This window comes from Saccopteryx bilineata, chromosome 6 (assembly GCF_036850765.1).
Source record: "Saccopteryx bilineata isolate mSacBil1 chromosome 6, mSacBil1_pri_phased_curated, whole genome shotgun sequence".
Lineage (NCBI taxonomy): Eukaryota > Metazoa > Chordata > Mammalia > Chiroptera > Emballonuridae > Saccopteryx > Saccopteryx bilineata.
Window position 1 is genome coordinate 35,098,112 of NC_089495.1, and position 19,833 is coordinate 35,117,944.

The following is a 19,833-nucleotide window of genomic DNA, read 5'->3' on the forward strand; positions in this document are numbered from 1 at the left end:
AGTATCAGGAATATAAAAAACAGATAAGAAAAAGTCTGGTAAAGATGAAGATCCATAAGGATTTGGTGGATGCTTGAATATAGGACAAAACACTGGATCAAAACACTTGTGGGATTTCAGGTGTGGGTGACATCAGGCGGGGTCAGCGGCAGCTGGGGAGAGCAGTGTTTGTAGGACAGCACCAGCGGTGACACTCAGCCGGTTCGCACCGGTTTGGCAGAACCAGTACCTAATTTTTTGTTGAGTTCGGCGAACTGGATGTTAAAATGGCACTTGTAATCGGGTTCTCCCTAAGGTGGGCGCCTGGGCAGCTGCCCAAAGTGGAAATCACAAATTCACATTCCTTACTCTTCTTTAATGTTCATCTGCGCAGCAGCGTATTCTAAATGCCCGTAGTAATGTCTGTTCCGTCCATAGGTGAAAAAAATTGCAAGTGAGGACGTCAATCAAGAAACAATATGGAAATATCTTAAATAACAGTTTTATTGGTTTTGTCAGGTACTATTTTAATAATTTTTCAGTAATATTTTAAAACTCTTATAATCTAGTTTTGTGTGTCTCTTTTATTGTTCTTATTTAAGTATTAAATGCATGAAATAATAAACTACCTTTCAGTATATCTTTTTTTATACTTAAAGCTGTCATTAGGGCAGAGAACCGGTTGTTAGATTATTTGAACCCCACCACTGGAGGGCACCCACTAGTGGGGGCAGTGGAAACAGTTTACCTTGAGGAAAGTGAAGGTCTCTCAAGGGCAAACACTGATGGGAGTGTGGGCTTGAAGGTCAGCTGGAGAGACCAAGGCCCCATTGCAAGGTAGGGCTGGCAGCTGTGAGCTGTGGAGGAGGGAGGAGTGGTCGAAGCCCAGCCGGCTGGTGGTGTGCACGCGGGGGCAGGAGCGCTTGGGTGCTGCTTGCTGTCTTTCCAGTTCCGTCTCTGTGGAAATGTGCTCTCCGAGATGAGGGGCCGCAGCTCCCTGTGCTTGCCCCGCTTCCTGAGGGGCACAGTGAAAGCTGCTGCTTGGTCACTGCTGCTCTGTGGGTTCCTTTCAGACGGGCCTGGCCCCGCACTGGTGGTCTTGGGCTCTCCCTGTTTGTTGGTTGCCACTCGTGTAAACTGAGGATGACTTCATGAAATGGTCCTGGACTAGACATAGGGGTTCCCAGAAACATTCTACCGGCAATTTTGTAGTTTAAACCTTCAGATAAACAGCGATGCCCTGGATGTTGGTAGGGACTGCTGTTCAGGGTGCTGGTGAAATGAATGATCCTCTCTCAAAGAACACATGAAAAGACCTCGGATGATAAAGGAGACTGGCGCCCTGGTACTACCAGGGGAATCATAGCTCTAAATAAAAACTAGGTTGGCAGTGCATATTTTACCTGGTCAGGATGATACAGCAATCTTTTTATTCATGTATCAGTACAATGTTTAGCTTTTAAAGGAAGCAATAACACTTCTTTTCAGCAGAGGTCACAACACAAATTTTATATGAGAAGGTTATCCATTGATCGATAGTTTGGGGAAGAAAATAGAGGAGACCTCCAAATAAACAGTTCTTTGAAGGTATTTTACATAGGAATGCCATTTTATTAGAACCCTAAATGGGTACTTTTCCAGTGTTTTAATCTTGTTTTTCTCCTGTGGATCTCATGAGCTTTCTATAAACTCGGAGTCTTTATTAAATTGGCTCAAGCTCCTAACAGAGCCTTATGATTCAGTACCTGCATGACCACCGGACAAGGGAAGTTGAATATAATCTTTCTGATGAATGCTAATGAGGATTAATATTGAACTCCATCCAAACTGATGCCAGGTAAATACTTTTGACTTTATAATCCTCGCCCTGCATCTGCTGTTTCCTATGCCTGTGCCTGCACCTCAGTCCCCGGGGTTCTACTGGCCTCGAAACCGTGCACACTGGTCTGAGATTTTTCATCTTTCTGCTCACCCACCTTGCTACCCCGCAGCGCTGATTTAGGAGCTTGTTGGGGGCAGAATCTCAGGTCCCACCCCGACTTACTAAACTAGAATCTGTATTTTTGAGAAAATACTCAGGTGCTTTACCAACATTGATCTTCGTGGAGCACCCACCTACAACAGTGGTCCATGGACCACATCTAAAGTAGAAGTGTTCTAGAACAGAGTTCTTTAACTTGACTGCACATTTGGGTCATGTGGGGGAGCATTTTCAAAACCTGACTTCCAAAAAAACAAAAACAAAACCTGACTTCCCCACTGGGAGTCCGATTGATTGGTCTAACGTGGTACCCACACAGTGATAGCTTTAAAAAGCTTCCCCGGGTGATTATGTTCAGCCTAGGTTGTCAATCTCTCATCCCGGAGCTTGTTAGAAATGTGTGACAGACCTCACCCCTGACTTACTCTATTAAAATGTGTATTTTAACAAAATCCCAGGTGACTCTTAAGCATTTTAAAGTTTGAGAAGCACTGGAAACTATCTAGTTGCAGAATACCAAGCCGAATGAGACAGTCCCTATTTTCAGGGAGCAGGCCTGTTTGGGTCCCCGTGCTAATGGCAGGGGGAAATCTCCTAAGAGCTTTATAGAAGAGAGTAGCCCTGGCTGGGAGCCTCAGAGTGGTTTCTCGTGCATCTTTTGTGTGGTGATCATAGGGGGCCCACCCCTACTCTAGAAACACAGGTGTTGGTCCTTTTCCTGCTAGGAAACAGTATCATTTCCTAGTGAGGAGTGTGGGTTCTTAAGTCACACTACTTCGGTTCCACTTTTGGTGAATTCTCTCTCTAAACCTCAACGTACTTATCTAGGAAAGGGGATAATAACTTATTGCCACTTGATGATTATTTAAAAAATGTTGGCTGTTATTATTAGTAATAGTGCTGCTTGAACTATTGTTTTCAAAATTTTTTCAAAGTCACCTGGTATGAATGGACTGTGGTCAGATTGACTTTGGATGTTGTGCATCTAATAATAATTCTAAGAGCCCTGGGTTACTTGAAAGTGAGGAGATTTAATGAAAGTGTGTTTTACTGTGTTTATAATTACCCTAGTTAGCAACTCCCTCAACCCAAGGAAGGTGACATTTTCTAGTCAAGAGTGGTAATAGAAAGTCTTAGTATGGAGAAAATAAGAGGTGTTGAATAATTATTATTGTGAAACAAAATCATAAAAGTTCATTATCCATGCTGAGCATACATTTAACAACTATTTTAGACTCCATCATATAACTTAGTCAGGTATGGGCCTGTCCTGCTATTAGGCAGCAAACTTCTCCAGTCTATAGTCTTGAGACTCAGAGAACCTATTAAGGGTTCTTAACCCTAAGTTTTTGTTGAATGAAGAACTTAATTAGCGGTGTTATGCTTGGTACCAGGTATTTCTCAGAGAGGAGGCAGATAAGGTAACTTCATAAATAACTTGGGTACAAAGCCTCAAGAGCCAGACGGGACGGTCAGGCTCCCAGGCTGGGGTACTTAGCAGGGGGTGTCGTGGAGGCCCTCGTGGAACCGTGGAACTGTCGCGTTCTGCAGTGGGCTTTGATGGACCAGGCGGACACGTGCAGATGGTTGTGGGGGAAGCGGGGCAGGCAGGGTGACTGTCCCCCTGGAGCCACACTGAGGCCGGAATAGTAACAGCTACGTGGATTTGGGGACTTGAGAATTGGGAGTCGAGGGGATTATTAACCTCCTTGCCTCCTGCTCTGTTCATCTGCTGGACTGAACACATGCAGCTATTTTCAAAAAGGTGGTCAGTATGCAGTTCACATTTTACAACTTCTGAAACACTTTAGAGCTATCCAAAATGTAGAAAATAATAAAGACCTGTGATCTTGCCAGCCTGTTTCAGAAATGAAGCATTATGGATGAATTGCAAACTCCTGTGAATGCCTTCCTGGTCCCATTCCTCTCTTTCTTTCCCTAAAGGTAACCATTACCTGTGGGTGTTGACTGTTCCTATGTAGGCGTGCATCCGTACACACTATCTGGTATCCTTTCACATAGTTTTGAACTTCCTATAAATGCTATCTTCTTGTTTCTTTTTGTAACTTGCTTATTTTTGCTCATTTCAAACTCATTCTTATTGGTGCATAAAGCCCCAATTTATTAATTTATTTGCCATATAGAATTAATTGCATGAATATATACTATAACTTTATTTATGAACCTTTTGGCTTTTATTTTTGTTATCCCAGACAGCATGGCAGGGCATGCTCTAACTCATGGCCTCTTGTACACATATGAAAGAGTTTCTCTGGGCTTGTCTATATTTAAGGATAAAATTGCCGGACTGTAAGTCATAATCATTTTCTGGGTGAACCAAGGCATTGTTGAAAGAGCATATTACATTTTCTTTGAGAGTATGTAATTTTATCTACTTCTGTCTATAAAGTAATTTTTAGTTATTTTACATCCTTATACTTCCCCTATCCCAAGAAAAATAGCAGGAGCCCAAAGAAAATGCCTGGGAAAGAAAATGAAGTGAAACCCGTCTCTCCCCTGTAGGGGCACAAGGGTGCAGACTCTGTTATCCATTAGTTAGGTCTGGTGGCCGGCTGCCCGTCAGACCCCCCAACTCCTGGAGTTCCCAGAAGCAGCTGTGGCAGTTGTTGCCTGTGTCTGACAGCTGTGAGTGTCACCTGTCCACTTCTGGTTGTCTGAAACAGGGTTTGAACAACAGGAAAAATGAATGTTTTCATATCAACAATAGCAGAAAAACAGGCACAAAACTAGAAATGGAAGTTGAGAAACAAACCCCATAAGATTAACACAGCCGAATTTTCTATAATTTAAATGAATTAGATCAGTTTTGTTGTCTATGTAAGTCAGTCCTGTAGGCCCAGGAATGTGTATGCTGTAGGAAATTACGGTCTTTAAAAACAGTCCTTCAAAACAGTCCTTTGTGCTATAAAAGAAAGACGATGCTGAATTTACTTTCCTTTTTAATGATGCTGGACGAACTCCTTTTTCTCCCATCAGCAGCAACCGTGGTAGATAAGCCACGACTGTTGTCCTTTCTCTCTGTTGTCAGCTTGCTGCCTGGCTCCTAAAGAGTTAAGCGGGAGGTTTGTGAGGTCATGTGTGACTTCACTGGGTCTGGACTTCTGAAACAGATCTCTTGGAGGGAAGCTGTCTGTTGAGAGAGGAGGCTGGGCAGAGCTGGAAGAACTTCAACTTTTTTCAAGTTCTTATCCCTCAGCCCCTGAGGGAGATAGTGGCATTCTGGGAGAATGTCACAGCAGAGTCAGTGTGGAGCAGTGTGCACGCACAACAGAGGCAGCTGGAGAAGTCCATTAAAAGAGCCCTTGCAGAGGATGAAGGTTTGCTGAGCAGATGGAACGGGGAACGCTTTTTGTATCCGTGACACAATTACATGCAGACTGTTTGCTGATGGAGGTAACTGGAATTCAGTTTATTTTCTTTGTTTGGTGCTAGGCAGTGCTGGATTATATAGGGTGGCAGTTACAGAAAATGCCTTGGATTTTAAAGCTGTTTTATTTCCAATGAAACAAACATTGTAAGAAAGTCTTAGGAGAGACTTAGGAGAATGATCATTCATATAGACTGTTTTGTAAATAAGGGTGACAAAAATGAAAAGGATGTATTTGCTACAGGTTTTCTAGTGTTTGGTCCAGATGGTATTTTTCCCCTTAGAGACTCGCACCGTCTTTGAGGAGGTTAGATGTGGCTCATTGCTCGCACCTAGACAGCAGTGTGCTTTCAGCTTTTGTGAAACTTCATTCAGGTATTGGAAGGTCACCAACTGGAGCTTGGTTGTTCAGTGGGGTCCATTCTGACGATGGTACAAGGTTGTCATTCTTATATCGGTGTATCATTGCTCTAAAGGGACTGTGCAGTTGGGATAGAAACATGATTTCTCTTAGAATTCGGCATTGGGTTTGAAACTTCAAAGGCTAATCAGTCATCTAAAGAAAAAAGACATAGGGGTTTTTTTGTTGTCTGTTTTCTGGAGCCGAGGGTATTTCAGCTCCACAGTTTATCTGTGGGAAGGTCTCTCTCTCTCTCCATGCTCAGCAGGCACAGACAAGTGCAGGGCGTAAGTGAAGTCAGTGGTGGTAAAGAAGGAATGCCAACCCAGTACATTGACGTGACATCCATTTTTGAGATGCTTGGGGTTAGAGGCTCTATGAATACCCAGGAGCTTGTGAGAACCCCAGTACTTGAACATCCATGGTAGTCAGTTGATTATAACAAGTGTGTATGTGGGTATGTATTGGTTAGGTTGGTATTTCTTGCCTGATTACAGATTTTAAGTTCATAATTGTAAGTTTATATTTCCAGTATTTTATAGTACCATTAGTTTACATAGCCCGTTGGTATAGAATTTTTGCCTCTTTCCCATAACCTTGGCATACCTGGATGATGCTAACCACCTGAGCTCCCTGGCCAGGGCCTTGATTGATTTCTTCATATGTAAAGTAGAGATGCTAACATGAGAGGTGTGGGGTGTGAGGTCAACCAAGGTGCAATGCATTGGAAGCATCTAGCAAAATCTCTCCCACATAAATAAAAGCTCAACAAACATTGAAAACCTCGGCTACTATTAGGTTTAAATCATTCTTCCTTGTGTGAAGCTTGTGAGAGGGACTTAGACCTTAGAGAAAGGCGGACATGAATTTGGAGTTGTGGGTTACCCGTACTGTAAACACGTCAGGGCCCCAGGTAGCATCTTAATTACTGCCTGTACCCCACAAGGGTCCCCTCTTCCTAGCTATTAGTCATCCCTCAAATGTAGCCTTTGGTGGCAAAGAGGGCTGGGAAGGAAGCGTGGGTGGGTCAGTGCAGATCCACGAACACTTTGTGGAAACATCATTAGGCTCATGTCCTGTCTTGTCAATATTGTTTCAGTTTCATCATCTTTGAATATAGAGAATGGCATTGCAACACCTGTACCTCATGGGTGGCATGTGACCCACACTAGGAAGAAGCATGACACATTGCCAGAACCTGGCCAGTCTCCTGTGTTCGTTCCACAGGTGCAGAATGCCCTTTGCTGTGAGGTGGTGGCTGCTCTTGTAGGGCTTATCTGCAGTTCTAGGCTGGCCCTTTCTGTTTCTGTGTTGTTCCAGGACTTAGTAGCTGGGCAGCCGTGTGAAGCTGCTTAGCTTCTATTTCCTGGGCTGTAGCTTATGGATGATATCTTTTCCCATGGTTATTGATTAGGTAACGTGTGAAAATGCCTGACCCGGAGTAAGACCTAAGTACAATACTCACAAACGACTCCTCCAGAATGCCTCCATTTCTTCTGTTACTGTGCAGGGAAAATTTACACGATCTGTAAATGAGCCTTCCCTCTTGTGCTTTGTAAAGACCCCTTGTCTGGATCAGTGTTTCTAAAGCTTTTAAATTAAATATAATTTGCTTGTGTCGTGAGTTACTTCAGTTAGTAACAAACAGTTCACTCCGTTTGCCTCTGTGACTTTCCAGTGCGGTCTATAATCCTTTCAGCTTTTGAATTTAACTTTGGACTAGTTTTCAAAAGTATGAAAGGAATATCTACCCATGGTAAAAATCCAAATCAGTGCACCTTTGGTGTCACTTCCTAGAAGGAACGCCCTCCCGGGTTCTGGTGCGTCTGTATCAGGCATGGTCTGTGCGACTCATTGGGAACCGATCTGAAACTCCTTCCTGGTGCAGAAGGACAGCTGTGGTACAGAAGGTTCTGTCTGACCTGCCCGCTCCCCGTGCAGCGTGGTCCCTCTCGGGTTCCATGGCACAGGGTCTGGGATGTCTGGGAGCTCCCTCGTGGGGATCTGCCTGCACTGCTGGGTGTGTCACCAAGAGCAGCATGCACTCGGCAGGTCCACCTCCAGCCACACTGTTGTGGGCCGTGTGACCGGGCCAGCGCCATGCAGGGTAGCGAGGCACAGGGGTTCTCTCAGACGCCGGGGCTGACCCTGCTCTAGAAATGCTCAGTCCTGAAATTCCGGGAGGCAGAGCCTGTGCTGGGCTCCAGCAAGGGTTTGAGTCATTGTTTAGCTGGCTGGAGGGTGTGGCTCAGTCAGCTGTCTGGTCCCCTGTTGTGTTTGGCTTCTGGTCATTGATAACATTGGGCGTAGGTGGCGCAGAAGAAGGTGTGCCGCCATGGGGTTGGCAGATGCGGGCTCAGCTTCCAGCCGCACTGCTGTCAGCTGTGAGCTTACATAAGGCTTCTTTGGTCCTCAGTTTCTTTACTTGGAAAATGGGACCATTGTGAGGGTGAAATAAATTGAATAAACAGAAACAAAACAAACCAACTCATAGATACAGACAACAGACAGAATGGGAAAGGGGGTTAAGAGGGTGGATGAAGGAGGGTCGAATACAACAAGATGACGGGAGGAGAATAGTGGACTTCGGGTGGTAAGCACATAATAGAGCATCTGGATGTTGTATTATAAAGTTGTACACCTCCAGCACATGATCATCACATGCACCGTTCAGCCAGTCACACAGTTTATATAATGTTTTAAACCAATGTTACCCGAATACATCTTATAAAATATATCATGTATGTGAAAGTGCTAGGTAGGCTGTGCAGTGCTCAATGGGGTTTTTTGTGTTTTTTTTTTTTTAGTATTTTTCTGAAGTGAGAAGTGGGGAGGCAGAGAGACAGACTCCCGCATGCGCCCAACTGGGATCCACCCGGTGTGCCCACCAGGGGGCGATGCTCTGCCCATCTGGGGTGTTGCTCCGTTGCAACTGGAGCCATTCTAGTGCCTGAGGCAGAGGCCATGGAGCCATCTTCAGCACCCGGGCCAATTTTGCTCCAGTGGAGCCTTGACTGCAGGAGAGGAAGAGAGAGATAGAGAAAAGGGAGAAAGGGAAGGGTGGAGAAGCAGATGGGTACTTCTCCTGTGTGCCCTGACCAGGAATCGAACCCCGGGACTTCCACACACTGGGCCCACACTCTGTCACTGAGCCAACAGGCCAGGGCTTGCTCTATGGGTTTTTAAATTAGTTTTTCATAAAGGACTGGCTATTCCTCTGAACTGGTTTAGGTAAATTGAGAAATTTGTGCCATGGAGGAGGAGGAACAGTGTAGCTGACTGATGTTTGGTGTCATTGGACTTTATCCCACCTCTTTGTGAAGGTCACTTGGCCCCTCACTCTTGAATGCTCCCCGCATGCCTCCAGCCCGTATTCAGCAGGGAGGAGGGCAATGCAGTGTTTGTGCTCAGAATGTTCTCCACTCCCTTTTGTTGATTCAGCTGGTCCCTTGCTGAGGCCCTGCTTTTCAGCAGGGGAAGCACTGAGCAGGGCAGCCCCGAGCTGAGCCGCCCCCTCAGACCAGCTCTGCTACTGATGGTGAGACCTGGGACCCCTTGTCTTCATCTGCACAACAAAGGGGGGTGCATTCAGAGACCTTGTTGTATGTGGGGTGGAAATGATGACTGTCTTTCTTTTCTATCTTCCTTTGACTTTGCTATGTCCATCATCTTACTGACCAATGTCTCCTGTCCCTTTATAAAGCTTAGGACAGGAACCTTCAAAAATTAAAACGTAAATAATGAGGCTGAACATCGAGTTCAGGGATGCTAGGTCGACTTCTGAGATTTAAATGTAATGAAAACCTTTTAAGGGTAACAGGGTGTTAAGGGTGAGTATCAAATTGTTTTGCCTATAATCTACTGACTTTGATTGACATGGCTTTGTTTTATAGTCACCCATAAGGAATCCTCTTTGATCAGGGCTGCAGGTCCCAGCTCCACTGTGGGGCAGTGGGTACCTGCAGGGAGAAAGACACAGGCTGCCTTGGCCGCTGGTGAGGAGGTAGTGAAGCCATCCTGAGGGATAGGGAGGGGGAGGGGGAGGGATGGGGAGGGGGAGGGGGAGAGGGAGAGGGAAAGGGATTGTTCTGTGGGCTGCAGGCAGTCCCCCCTTCAGGGCAGGGGTGGCTCTTCTGCCAGGCTGGGTGGGAGGTGTGTGCATTGCTCTGGTTTGCTCCTCAGCACTCTTCATCAATCCTGGTTTCTTAACTTCTTTCTCTAAATCTTGTTAAATAGAAGGGCACATCTGTCTTGTGTGGGCATCTTACTCTGGCTTTCCCAGGTTAGCCTGCATCTCTAGGTGGCAGAATGATAGGCAGACCTTTGTATTTCTTCAGTATTTTTTTTTTTTCTGAAGCTGGAAATGGGGAGGCAATCAGACAGACTCCCACATGCGCCCAACTGGGATCCACCTGGCACGCCCACCAGGGGGCGATGCTCTGCCCGTCCGGGGCGTCGCCCTGTCGCAACCAGAGCCACTCTAGCGCCTGGGGCAGAGGCCATGGAGCCATCCCCAGCGCCCGGGCCATCTTTTGCTCCAATGGAGCCTCGGCTGCAGGAGGGGAAGAGAGAGACAGAGAGGAAGGAGAGGGGGAGGGGCGGAGAAGCAGATGGCGCTTCTCCTATGTGCCCTGGCCGGGAATCGAACCCGGGACTCCTGCATGCCAGGTCGACGCTCTACCACTGAGCCAACCGGCCAGGGCTTCTTCAGCATTTTGCTGCTAAAAGATAAACAAAAAGATAGTTAAAAACTATCTCTGCAGCTTGTAAATCAGAAGGCTTGGGACTGGCCTGAAGGGAGACAGTCTCTGCTGAAACTTGTGTATTTAGTGAGTACCTTGGGGGACTCCTCAGCTGGGCCAACTTTAGAGACCCATGGAAGATGGCCTTTTTGTTGAAACAATTTCACTTAAAGAACTGTAGGACTCATGGCTTCAAAAGGCAGTGGTTGGTGAGAGGAGCACAGATTGTGTGTGACCGGCTGAACGGTGCATGCGTATGATCATGTGCTGGAGGAGTTACCTCTGTGGTAGACCCTTCCAGTAGCAATGTAAGCGGAGATTCTGTTCAAGATGTGACACTTCTTGCTAATCCCAAAGGATTGGATGTCAGATATTTACCTTGCACAAAATTTAAAACAAGTATATCAATGCCTATTACGCTGCCACGTGTGTAAGTGCCACTTAGGATTGAAGGTGGAGATTTGGCTGACAGGTTAGAAGGTAATGAAGAGTGAACCTAAGGAGTAAATCGACTGCATTTTCCAGCCTCTTGACTTTAGGAAGCTTGTGTGTCCCCTCCTTGGCTTTGACTTTGAATTCATCATGGAGATTGCATGGCTGAGCATTTTCTACGGCTCAAAAACGAGGGAACCAAAAATAATCTCCCTGAAACACAGCCAAAGAATGTCAGTTGCCACATTTTAATGTAATAATAAACTGCATAGTCCACAGGTTAACCTGTGTGGGGTCTTGGTAAATTTATTTGTCATTCTAGGGTTCCAACAATATGGATTTCACAACCCAATCCTTCCTTTGAAAGTAACTAAAGGAAAAGCCTTTAAAATTTGGAAACAAGGGCCAAAAAGGTAGGTAAGTAGGTGATTTGTCTTTTTACTGTCTTACTAGGTGTACTAAATTGAATCGTGCCCACACCCCCAAATTTATGCCCTTCCTGGAGCCTTAAAATGTGACCTTATTTGGGAATAGGGCCTTTAAAATGTAATTAGTTAAGATGAGATCATACTGAAGTAAGGTGGGCCCTAAATCCAATCTGACTGGCATCCTTACATGGGAGGAAAGATGGGGAAACAGAGAGACACACAGGAAAGAAACGCTATGATGTGATCACAGAGGCAGAGTTAGAGTGATGTGTCTACAAGCCACGTGACACCAGAGACTGTCACCACCACTGGGAGCTGGGGGAGGACTGGACAGGTCCCCCACACAGCCGCCAGAGGAACCGACACGGGGACACCTTGGTTTCAGACTCCTGGCCTCTTGAGCTGTGAGACAATACATTTCTGTTGTTTTAAGCCAGAGAGAGAGAGAGAGAGAGAAAGAAAGAAGTTCTAAAAAGTATTTTACTAGGAAATTTAGGTTGAACAAAATAGACACCCTGTACCATACACACATGCACACACATGACTGTTTCCAGAAACACACCGAGGTGAGAGAGAACTCCCAGCACTTACATTTGAGCCAGTCAGTAAAGTATTGAAATGTCAACATTGCTACATGCTGCTGCTCAGATCCAGGCCCGGCTTCACTTGTCTGCCTCAGAGTGAGCTGGCCATCTCCTGAGTCAGCACTGCCTCTTCCTGTGGCACCCAGAGCTTCTTGGGCGGTCTCAGGGCCACACAGCCAGGGGGCCAGCTCTGGCGAGAGGCTGAGCTATCCATTTGCTGAGCTGGGCTGCGGACCAGGGGTGCGGCTGCCCCACCCGGTCTGTGCTGGGATCAGAATCCACCCAGGGCTGGCTGGTGGGAAGTGCTTATCCTGCCTTGCACTCAGTTTTATCAAAACACATCCGAAGACAGCAGTCTGCTGTAACTGTACACCAACTTGGTTAGAAATTGAGTTAGACCTTCTTAACGAACTTTTAGAGAAAGGGTCATTGTAAAGGATGTAACAGGATTTAGAATTTTCCCCTTTAAAATAAGCTGTTCTTTCTGGTATCTGACGCCATTCCTGGCGCGTTTTCTTGATGGCATGTTTCCTACTTCCTACACTCCTTCCCCTGCCTTTCCTGCCCCATCGTCCAGGTTACTCAGGTTGTTAGCATCCTTTCCTTTCCCTGCGTATTATCTGTGCCCGTATCCCCCCCCCCCCCCCCCCGCCTTGTTTCTCCAGTCCCCTTTCTATTGCTGAGCCTCAATAGCCGCCGATGGACTGGGACTTGAAGTTATTCTGTTGTCATAGCCATTGCCCAGCTAGGGCCACAGTGACTCTCATGATGTCATAGCCATTGCCCAGCTAGGGCCACAGTGACTCTCATGAGCCCAGGGTGGCCTCCAGACCCTTCTGTGGAAGATCACAGCCACGTCAGTCCAGGGTCTGCTGGTGTGCGAGAGATCTAGGAAGGGTGCTGTGCTGGGAGTTGGGAGTCTCGGGTTCTGACCCAGTTCTGTCTATAGCTAAAAGTTTAACTTCTTTCTGAAGCCTTCATTTACTCATCTGGAAAATGAGATTAGATTAAATACTGTAATTCACAACATATATTTCCAACTCCAAAAATCCATTACTTGACTCTGTGAGATCATACTAATCCTGACTCCTTAGATGAGATCTTCTTGACCGTTCAGGATCTCCTGTACAACGTGATAAACGGTGAGGAGACTGTGAAAATGGAGCAGGTAGAACACCACCAACATTTAGCAACAATGCTCATAACTTGCCAATGACAAGGTGGAGAGCAGGTGGAGGGAGGGGCGGTTCCATTCTTCGGCTGGCTGACTCGGGCCCCTTACACACTTACCTCTTTGTGTGTTCTCCCATGGGAGCAGCCTCCACTGGTCACCCTTCCTCAGTCTGAGCTGCTTGCAAAGAAATACTTATTCTGAAACCGCAAGTGCACCTCTTCTAGGGAGGTGAGTGCAGAGACAGTTATAATTCTTCTCTTAGCTGAAGTAAGTGACTGATGGTAGCATCTTCTCCACCCCTTTCAGAGGGTCCTTGTTCTCACTTCAAAGCAGAAGTGAGAGCCACAGCAGCTGAAAGGAAACCAGGGCGTAGGAGGTAGTAGATGTCCATGTGATTCTTGAATCTTAGTTGTCCAGTGTATGGACATCGGAGGCCCTTCATGCAGGAGAAGACTTCTCTCCCTTCGCAGTGGAAGAAGTATGAAGTGGGCAGTCTGGGGTACGTTACAGGAGCTCTGTGGTTCTGGGCACATCGCTTACCCATTTCTGAGCTGATCTGATCTTTAAAATGAAGGAGATGGACTAGGCAATAGTTAGGGTTATTTTCCAGTGTCAACGCTCTGGGAACCATCGGTTTTCCTCTTCATTTGCAAGACCATGAAGAGGCGGGCCAGCAAGGGGAGAGGAGAGAGTTTGAGCATTGGGGCTCTGCTGATGCCTGGGAGAGGGCCTGTAATGTCCTTGAATTGTTTTCTCCTCTAATTTTTGCATAGCACTAAGTCCAGGTTATCACAGAACGTCTTGAGGTTGATTGTTCCTGTGGTCAGTGTACCGATTTGGGCATCAGTGGTCTGAGGCACTGTGTTCCGGAAACTTGAGTGGTTGAATTTTCCCATGGTGGCGGCAGGACTTTAAAATGAGCTTTCACAAGGAGAGGTCTCCCTGTGTGTGGGGGTCAGGGGTGTGGGGGGGATAGAATCTTTTCTATCCATCTCCCTCTTTCTGTTATTTGGGTTGTGTTTTTCCTTGAATATAACCCTCAGGGATGTTCGTTGTTCCCCAGCCGATGTGAACTGTCTGCTGGCATTCAGGTTGAAGGTCCCGATGGTGAGGATTAGCAGGAACCATCAGTGATTCTCCTGGGAATTATTCACTTCTGCCTTTTTGATGATAGTGTCAATGAAAACATTTTATTCTGATTGATAAGGTTGAGCACACGCATTGAATGGGTTATTGAGACTACGTTCTGGTCATAAGGGGTTCTGAAAAAAATTTTTTTTCTGTCCTTCTATTGGTATAACAGGGCAGCACTAGGGTTGGCAAACTGCCTTGAGTGTAACATACACTCTGTTTGAGTGACAGATGCTCTACTCAGCCTGGAAAAGCCTTTTACTTAGGCTCATCCCACGGACTTACTTGAAGGATAGAAATCCAGTGTTGATGGTTGCAATTGCATTTAGTTACCTGTGCTGTTGGCCAACAGATATAAAATGGATGTCATTTATATATGTTTATTTTATTCAAAACAGTAGTTTCTGTACTCTTTCTTATCAAATTCTTGGACTCGGTGATAGTCTGATTCATTTGCATTTCTCTCTTCTGCCAAATTCTAATTGCTGTAGTTATGGGATCTGGGAAAGTCCACCCATGGGCAGCGGGGCAGGGAGGGGGAGACAGAGGGCTCGAGTAGCCCCACCTGTACGACTGGGTGTTGATGGGGTGGGGTCAGACAGCGCTCAGGCTGGAAGGACCTGTTTCCTAAAACCCCGTCCTGTACCCGTGGAAGTGATGGGTGAAGAGGGAGTTGCTACCCTGCTTATGTCACGAACTCTGGGACCACAAACAGGCCTGTGTCCCTGGGATGGTGCAGCTGCCAGGGGGCCCAGGGTGCACCTCCGCCAGGAGATTCCCTCCAGCTCACTACTGATGTGACAGCCTCTCTGTCCCCATCCTTTTCAAGGTAGTATCAGTGGGGGTCTGCCACGCTTCTCTGTAATCTCCCATCGGAGTGGTAGTAGTAAAATATGCTCTTTATTTTTGAGGAAATAGTCTAACTTACTAAATGTCATATTTTTATTTTATGACTTTTTTCCTCTCCTTTAGGACAAACTTAACCTCAAGTTAAACTATTCTATTTAAATGACCAGATTTTTGAAAGTCGAGGCCTGTTTGTGAACTCACCTGACAAGCCGTGAGCCACGTGTGGCTGTACATCCCGTTTGAATGCAAACCTCTTCCCGCCAATTTGGAATGAACTGGTCATTGTAACCAGTTTTGTGTGGAACACTTGTTTCTGATCCCAGCCCTGTAACGACGTCATTTTCTTTATACTCAAAGTAAATGCCGTGCTGACTGAATGATTCTGGACTTTAACTGCTTTATTTTTGCCCTGATTAAAATCTTCTGTTGCAAAAGAGCCCTGCTAGTGAACAGTATCTTTATAAGTTACTGTTTTTGTGCTTCTAACTTTTCTGGTAATAAATCTTATTTTTCCATGAAAAGGCAGCCCCTGCTATTTAAGGTGGAGCAGGGGTTGTGGTTGAAATTGCAGCCAGCCAGTGCATTCTGTTTTGATTTGCTAGCTTCGGGGTGTCTTTTCCGTGGGAGGGATTCGATCTCACTGTGGTTTGAGTTCAAGGATACAGAACAGTAAGAGCTATAAATATGGCGGAAAGAAGGAGGATCATTGTTAAATTTAGCCAAGATAAAGTATACTTTAAGTTGTTTAAATATAAGACCTTGAATTAGAGAGAGGAGCCTGGCCTGTGGTGGCGCAGTGGATAAAGCATCAACCTGGAATGCTGAGGTCGCCGGTTCGAAACCCTGGGCTTGCCCAGTCAAGGCACAATGGGAGTTAATGCTTCCTGCTCCTCCCCCTCTTCTCTCTCTCTCTCTTTCTCTCTCTTTCTCTCTTCTCTCTCTCTCTTCTCTCTAAAATGAATAAATACAATCTTTTTTAAAAAATTAAAGGAAATGTGTTAGAGTCCCTAGGAGTCATTAATATAATTTCCAAGTTTCTGATGGAAGATATGTGTGTCTACCTCAAATTATTTATATGTACATGAAAAAGGTTAAAGGAAAGATCGACTACTAGAAAATTCTACCCTCTTTAGAATTTTCAGGGAACCGAAAGGGGAACTTTCTATAATATCCTCATTTTTAAAGAATACCATATTTCCCTGTGTATAAGATGCACCCTTTTTCTAAAAAATGGGATCTAAAAACTGGGTGCATCTTATACAGTGGTTGTGGCATTTCAAATGCCATAGATGGAACTGAGGATGAGGGAATATATGAAGACAGTGATTTGTCATCAGACACAGATGAGGACAAGCTAATGGATGGGAGTTTTGACAATGATGAGGAGTTGTATGACTATTATGATGAATAAAACTTGAGTTCAGCCCTGGCCGGTTGGCTCAGTGGTAGAGCATCAGCCCAGCGTGTGGAAGTCCTGGGTTTGATTCCTGGACAGGGCACATGAGAGAAGCACCCATCTGCTTCTATACCCTTCTCCCTCTCCTTCCTCTCTATCTCTCTATTCCCCTTCTGCAGCCAAGGATTCATTGGAGCAAAGTTGGCCCTGGCGCTGAGGATGGCTCCATGGCCTCTGCCTCAGGCGCTAAAATGGCTTTGGCCACAACAGAGCAACGTCCCAGATGGGCAGAGCATCGCCCCCTAGTGAGCTTGCCGGGTGGATTCTGGTCGGCTGCATGTGGGAGTCTGTCACTCCACTTGTCACTTCAGAAAAATACAAAAAAACCCAAAACCAACCAAACAAACAAAAAACCTTGAGTTTAATAACTTTTATGTGATACATTTTTTCAAATTTCAGACCCCAAAATTAAGGTACATCTTATACATGGGAACATCTTATACATGGGGAAATATGGTAATTATCAGTACTCTTCTAGTTTTTCCTAGGAAGATGCAGCTCTTAAATAATTATGAGTAATTTATATGAAGGTGATACTAATGCAAATCTTCCCATAATTATGTTGAAATTTTTAATCACGTTAAGCTGACTGCTGGGCCTCTTTTAGGGTCGGAACTCTGCAATGGGGAGAATTCTGTGTTGGGGTAGGTGCCTGGTTCTTTACCATGGAATTTGTCCCAATAGCCCAACCTGGCCATTTCCTGAACTATTACCTTGGACAAAAAAACCTCCCTCTGTCCCTTCTAAAATAGTCACAGTAATACCTGCTTATAGAGGTGTTGCCAGCATCAATAGAGATAATGCCTGTGAAGTGCTTAACACAGTGTCTGGAACTAGCGAGTGCACAGGAAGTGTCAGCTGTCATCACCGTCTTCGCTGTCGTCCCCATCATCAGGTCTTCCATTCGCTCGACTATACCTGTTTCACCATGCTGCTTCTACTATTCCATTAAGTAGGAAGCTCAGATTAGCAACAAGGGACAGTATTGCATACTCATTTTTTTTCTACTTCTTCTCTATACCCTGTACCTTTGTTTGGAGCCCTTTGGTCAGGGTCCTGGATGAGGACTGAAGTTTATCTCAAAGCTATTATTAAAAGAGGAGAAAGAACTACACGTCCAGGACACAGAGTTCTCTGCAGATATCTTTCCAGGGAGAAGGAATAGCCTGTGGCCTCTTATATATGCTATGTTGCACAAAGCAGGGAAAAAGAAAAAGAAATGCAAGTAATGTCTGGCCTCTTGCTCATATCTTTAGGTGTGGCAATTCTGATTCCTCATGCTGGAGAATGTTGCATTGAGAGTGGGGAAAAACAACATGGAAATCAAATACCTCCTTTTATAAAAGTTAGAATCATAGGAACGCTTATGGGTCTGTGCTCGAGAAAAAGCCTTGCCTGCTTCCACACGTTCTGGCAGAAGGGCACATCAGAGGAAGACCCTGCCGCCTCCCGTGATCAGTGTGCTTACTCTCTGGTGGATGCTATGTCTAAAACCGTCACTGAAGAGCTCTCGTTGACGGAATATTAGTAGAACCATACAATATTTATGAGATCTAACTCATCTTAAAACAAATGAAACATCCTGGTTGCTGTGGAGGAGAACCAAGAGAGTTGTTTCCACTTCAGCCCCTGGTGGGAGCATTTTTATGCCCCAAATGAATGACCTCTAAGCAGTCTGTGCACCACAGAGAGTTACAAAAGGGCATGTAAACGGTCTTGAGCCGCTTTGAGTTTACGGGAATTCACAGTGATGCTGCACAGAGGGGCCATGTTGGTCCAAGGAGCTCTGGTTGCAGGCTGCGTGCGGGTTGACATGATCTTCAGTCAGCAGACGGCAGCCTCACTGTGTCCAGCAGTAGGCTCTGGGCACTTTTCCTTCCTGGGAATCTAAGTGATTTGAAATACTGGCTAAAATGGGAATGTGGTGACATCCATCTAATTGTTGGCCTTGGGAATAGCAGAGGAGGGGCCCTCTGCTGCCTTTCTACTCCTGTGACTAGTAGGTACGATTTCTTTACCATCTCTACCCTCCCACACCTCCAGTGGTCTTGAGTACTCTGCTTACAGATGGGGTAGGTTCTCATCACACAGAGGAAGGGACCAGGTACCTTTACTAGTGTATACTTTTAAATTCGTTTTGTTGCCCTCATATACTGAGGCAGGCAGGCTTTCCCTCTAGGGTGGTATGGTTCAGTATAGAAGACTCTTCCTACCCTGCCCCTTCCGAGACTTCCGGAGGGTGGTTTAGTCCTGTTTGCAGCAGACAAGGGTCTCTTGAAAACCTCAGACAATTTTGGCTGTCTTCATCTTAGTTGAGTCAGGATGACTGGTTGATACCAGCTGGCTGGGTGCAACCCAGAAAAGTCCACCCACTCACCAGCCTCCTTCCTCTCACACAGTCCCAACAATGCCTGCACTTCCTGTCTCTGTGTCCACATGGGATCCGGGGAGCCCTTTCTCTTCATGGAAAGTAAGTGCGATTCCTCCGTGCTGGACTTTGCGCGTTGTGTGTTTAAATAGACATTTTTAAAAATAATGTGTTACAACGAGCTCTGTTTTGTCAGGTGGCTCAAAGTGGGACTGCGTTATGAGAAGCCCGAGAGGGGCGATACTGACATTCCCATGTGCCGCTTTCGTGAGTTGTCCTCACTAAGGGGACGTAATGTAGTTCTCGCTTCTGTTCCATGCTGTGCACGAGCATGCGTAGACACAGGTGCACACGTGAGCAGACGTAACAAGTAGGACAGCCTAAGACCTAAGCCATCGACCAGTGTGGGGACTGCCTGACTGCTTTAGGCATGAATTGTCACTGCTGCTCGGGCGTCCCACCAGGCAGTTTAGGTTGTAAACTTGGTTTTTATCCAACAGAAATCGGGAGACTTCTTTTGCTTTCTCCCCCCTACTTGGGTTCTTGTTTTAGTACTTTCTCAATAGCAAATAGTCTTTTGATAACCTTACCATCCACAGGACAATATTGTAGACTTTTAAAAGGGGCATTCATCTTGTCCCCTCCACACATAGGAGCTGTGCAGATGAATGAATACACAGAGGCCAAGGCAATGAGGTGTAAGTTGTCTCAGGGCTATGAGGTGTAAGTTGTCTCAGGGCTCAGAGCTAATGTTGAAATTGAAACAATGCTTCAACTCGCCCGACTTCCATAGACACCCTGCTGTTCCGGAATGTCTTTGCCAGTGCCCTCAGCATCTGGTCTGCCACCCGGGGCTGGCACCACGGACCTCTCCCAGGGAGTTCCCAGCGTGGTGTCTGAAGTCAGGCTGCCTGGGGACTC

At 45.9% G+C, this 19,833-nt stretch overlaps 1 protein-coding gene across 6 annotated transcripts in view; it reads left to right on the forward strand.

Annotated features, from left to right (window-relative positions):
- PSD3 (pleckstrin and Sec7 domain containing 3) overlaps positions 1–19,833 on the forward strand; it is a 619,599-nt gene that overhangs the window by 313,385 nt on the left and 286,381 nt on the right. Inside the window, exon 1 of one of the 6 annotated variants that reach the window (XM_066234429.1) lies at positions 4,786–5,374. The exons of the other annotated variants lie outside the window; for them this stretch is intronic. The gene's annotated coding sequence lies outside the window, so the exon portion shown is untranslated. Of the gene's footprint in view, positions 1–4,785; positions 5,375–19,833 lie in introns of those variants that run through there. 6 annotated transcript variants of the gene reach the window in all.